This window comes from Engraulis encrasicolus, chromosome 22 (genome assembly GCF_034702125.1).
Source record: "Engraulis encrasicolus isolate BLACKSEA-1 chromosome 22, IST_EnEncr_1.0, whole genome shotgun sequence".
In the NCBI taxonomy this organism is placed as follows: domain Eukaryota; kingdom Metazoa; phylum Chordata; class Actinopteri; order Clupeiformes; family Engraulidae; genus Engraulis; species Engraulis encrasicolus.
Window position 1 is genome coordinate 9,463,717 of NC_085878.1, and position 5,000 is coordinate 9,468,716.

The window sequence follows — 5,000 nt, forward strand, 5'->3', positions numbered from 1 at the left end:
AAAAACGATCTTTTTAAATTATTTGTTACCTTAACTTTCACATTTTAACATAACTTAACCCTATCACTTCTTCACTTGAAATTGAATTTGACTTCTGATTTTACTTCTATGCTTCTCACGGGCCGGCAGTTTCTTGATAGGAAGCAACATTCCTAAGCGCAAAACTCGCAGAAAGCGGTATCAAAATGAATGTCCAATTCGTTCTCAGTGTGTCATTAACCAAAATAGTCATACTGCACTGACCTAATGGTCTCATTGCCTACAGGAGTTAGGCCTTGAGCCAGGACACAAAAATTGACCTCTCGCAATCGAACGGGTGGGCAAGTTCTAAGCTGTTTTTTTTACTTCTTGGACATCTCAAGTAAACAGTTTGGCATGATAACCATTGCAAACAGGTAGCTTTTTGGTAGTTATCATGCGTTGAAATGGTGGACCAGTAAAATGAAAATGTGAAAATCGGTATTGTGGTTCTTTGCTATTATGTAGTTTGTTGACCACACAAGGTGCTTCAATTACCTCAGGGATGCTTCCCCTTCTATTAAGACCCTACAGGGGTTGTTAGACCACACTAAGAGGCCTAATAGAATCACCTCATAGACAAAATGTGATAAAAAGGATAACATATGAAAACCGTTTTTTTTTTATTTATTTTTTTAACTTTTTTACTTTTCCCCCAACAGCAAAGCAACACCAAAAAACATAATGAATTAACACATACTAACATGTGACAACCATGTACATTAATATGGCATGATAACCATTGCAAAGAGGTAGTTAGTGAAAGATCATGCGTTGAAATGGTGGACCAGTAAAACGGAAATGTGAAAACTGTATTGTTGTTCTTTGTTATTATGCAGTTTGTTGACCACACAGGGTGCTTACATTTCCTCAGGGATGCTTTCCCTTCAATCAAGACCCTAAAATGGTTGTTAGACCATACCAATAAGATCTAATAGAATCACCTAAGCAAGATATGAATGACAAAATGTGATAAAAATAACAACATATTAAATCGTTTTTTTTTTTTTATTAATTTGTCCCGCAACAGCAACAGTAACATTAACAAACACCATGAACAGATACACATTAACCATATTAAAATAAACTAAAGAGCATTATTTCAGTCCTCAAGATCTGACTGAGTCCAGTAAGCATCTGGAAATATGTCAACATGATTATCCTCTTCATGCTGATATGCGCATGTCTGAAGTTTTTAGAGGGTTGTGCATTTTGAGCTACTTCTCAGACATTGGCAATCCGACAGTTTACATTGATGGCTGCACTTGCAAGACATCAGTTGTAGCACTGCCTCGGGGGCTGGAGATTGCCGCATCCACTGTATAGTGAGCTGGTCATTTTCATAGTTGGCCCAGCCATGGTCAAGTGGGATTGGGATTTGTGGATGCTGCTGAATACTTGCTCTCAAGATGCCAGCCTGATAGTTGGCAAACATAGCATGCATGAGGAGGCAGTCCTCACATGGTGGAAGTTGTCTTGATTCACACTCTCCATGCTGAGTGCAGAAAAACTGGTAGCAGGTTGTATTTATGTTCTACGTATTTGTCGATGTTATGTTTAGTTTAGTTTAGTTTAGTTTATTTAGTTTAGTTCAACAGGGACCATGCACAATACACATTGATTACAGAAGTAAAAAGATGGCTTGTGCCAGATTATAGCTATATAGCTAATTTCCATCTGCAGTCCCTGGACAGGTAAAACAACATGTAGAGTTGGCACCTAAATGTTTCATCAATACATCCATGGACAGCTCCAAGTCCTGTCCTAGCTTATGAAAAACAGCTTGAAAGAGCTCTGATCTCATCGTGAGCTTTAAGGCTCTAAGCTTACCACGGCCTGCACTGTCCTTTTGTGTTTTTATGATTATTTTTTGTATTTACCTTTACATTATTGTTCTATTGTAGCCCTAGCCTCTTCCCCCTTACATTAGATAATGTGTATTTCATGTTAAGATATTCCCTATCAAATAACCTGGTGGCTCGGTGGTACTCGGACTGGGTACAAAGTAGTTCAAGAAAACTGTCGTAGTGTACCCCGGCTGTCAGGTGGTGCACTCCGGCCGGCTGGCTTTAACGTTGTAACGCAGTCCCTCTGTTATAACCTTATTGTCACCAAATGGTGATGGCCAAGTCTCAATCGGTTACCCAAGACTTCCTGCATTGTTAGCAATGTTGTTATAATGTAGTTGAGCGTTTTCAGCCAAGAGTGAATTGGCCTGTCGCCAGGCCCATTTGCAGTAGGAGGCTATCAGAGGTGGAAAGAATTACCATACTTGGTTCAAATTCTACTCAAAGTAGAAGTAAAATTACCTCTTTAAAAATGTAATTTGAGGAAAAGTTAGTTTTCAGTTTGTCTGTCTATTGCTTTCCTTAAATAGCACCCTTCGTGACCTCTGTCTATCTCTACACAAGTCATCTTCCAATAACCTGGCAATCGTGACAGCAAAATTCTGTGTGCCCTGGTGTGGCAAAATTGCAGGCCTAGGGTCAGCTCATTGATACAATAGCCCATTACTCTGAATTTAGGGGTCTGGATTTCATTGTGTTTGGGTCTGGGACCTTCCATTTCAAAGGCTGGGACGCCTACCAAAGGAAATAGTCTGATGCATTTCATTTAATTCCCTGTTGTGGGATTACATTCATGAATAAGTTTTGTTAATAAATAATAAGTCTTGTATATCTTCTAAAAAAGGCTTTCAGGCTGCGTTGCTATACAGATCTAGTCCCTGGTGTGTGCTCTACTATTCTCAGCCAGTCGCTTGCAACTCTATTGTGTCCCACCGTCTGTGGGCTGTCGGACTAATGGTATGGGGCCGGCGGGCCCTAGATAGTAATCCAATAGATTAGTCCAAAATAGATAATTTATGGTAAATGGTAATAACACACAATTTCCCTTCATGTCTGACAGATTTTCCCCTTTATTTCAATTTTGCCTTCCTCAGTACTCAAGGTAGATGTAAGTAAAATACTTGGGCCAAATTGTAATTTGAGTAAAAATAAAATCACCCATTCTAATAACTACCTTGGAAACTACAAGTTACACATCAAAGTACTCAATTACAGTCATTTGAGCAAATGCAATTGCTGGAGGTTATAGAACTTAAGTATGAGGTGGCCCCTTGTCAGTATATCAGGAATATACACATCGCAATTAAAAGTGTATAGGCCTTTTCCTCAAACATGTGTTATGTTTAAGCATGCATGTACAAGAAAAGGTATTGTACTTGAATTGATGTCTATCTCTGATATTGTCTAAAGAGTGCCTCATACTTAAGTACTACTTATTACTACTTAAGTGTTTTTGGGAAACTCAGCCGAAGACGATATTATAAGAGTTACCAGCAGGGACAGCCAGATGAAGGTAGATATTTGAGCAGAAGGAGACAAATGCAAGCAGATAAAGCTCATAGAGTCAACTCCATCTGTCAGGCACAGACACACAACCACTGCCACACCAACACGCATGCACATTATGTGTTTTCTCTGGGTTATGTGTGGAATGATCAAAATTTGAGAATAGCATAACATATGAATCTAGAAACCACCACTTATCTTCACATAGTAAATGTACTTTCATTACCAGACACTGAAGCAGTAACTGTAAGGGAATGCAACTTTTAAATGTTTTGATTGTTAATAATAATCGTCAAACATGTAATCTGTTATTCCCTGTTACTGGCCTGCTCTCTGGACTCTTCATACAGTATGTTGCTTTGAAGGTGGGGTGATCCCTCACCCCCACTGCTTTCCAGAGCGGGTCAGTCTGTTGTTTTGGGACTTTACTTTTATGGTTAGATTTCCAAACCCCAGTGATTGTATCATAGGCATGCACAGATATAGGAACGGACTTTGTGGTGCTAAAGCACCTGCCCCTTCGCAGTATTGGACGAAAAAAAGGCCCTTTTTGAACGTTCCATTTTTATTTTGCCACAATGTGTTCCATATTGGCATGATCATCTACGGTAGAAATTCTTGAGATCAAAAGCATGTGACAATTCCCCCTGATATAATATAGTTTATAATAAAAGGGTGAATAACTTATGTCTCAAGGCCCTGATGTAATTTTATTCTTATGCAGTTTCACATGGAATTTGACATGCTTTGTAAAGAACTCTTAGAAATTTAATTTGCAATACAATTAAGTTGTTTTCAGGGGACCTAGTGGAGGTGGGGTCTGTTGTGAAGGTGCCCACCTTCAATATAGGCCTAAACTGCTGGGGGAAATCCTGATCTGTGTTCATAGTGCAGCCTTTTATAAAATTTGAAGTGGCCCACGAATGAAAACGCTCTAACCTAGCAAGGCAACTGGAAGTTCCACACGCCCCCCGCCCCCACCTTGAGCACCTGCCCCCAAAAATGTCTGTGCATGCCACTGGATTGTATAGTGTAGTACACTCTCAACAACAGCATGGTACAAAAAGTTACTTTATCCTCTCCAAACACCCTGTTGATGTAAAAAGTGAAGTCTCTGCTTCATCAAATAGGTCTTTGTCTACATATCAAATTCGAGTGTGTCTCTAAATTAGTTTACATTTAAGTACAGTACACTTTGTTTGGATAATGAAACTTTTTAAAGGAAATTTTTCAGAAAACTTGTAATACAAAACCCACCTGTATTGTAATGTACTGGCAAAATTGTGTGGTGAGGCATAGAAGATTTATTTTCCTTACCCAATCTACCAGTATTTTCACTGTTGAGAAATAAACCCTCATTTTTAAACGAAAAGTCAGTGAAAATGGGGGCCTGAACTAAATTAAGTGGGAAATATGTGTAATGTGCCCTTTGAACTATCCAAGAATGTTGTATAACATCTTTTCCTATAAATATATTTATCTAACAGTCATTTTTATGTTCAATTTATCAAGATATTAGCAAATTAGCCTAGGCGTTTTTAGTGTAAAATGGTTCAAATAAGAAATGCATGATAAATATGATAAAGCTACTGTTCTGCAAAGGTTATCATACCAATTCATAAACTAGAC

General features: G+C 38.6%; 1 protein-coding gene across 1 annotated transcript in view; it reads left to right on the plus strand.

Moving 5' to 3' along the window:
- LOC134439302 (actin-binding LIM protein 3-like) overlaps nucleotides 1-5,000 on the plus strand; it is a gene marked incomplete at its 5' end in the record, with an annotated part of 20,348 nt that overhangs the window by 7,205 nt on the left and 8,143 nt on the right. The gene's annotated exons all lie outside the window — the stretch shown is intronic.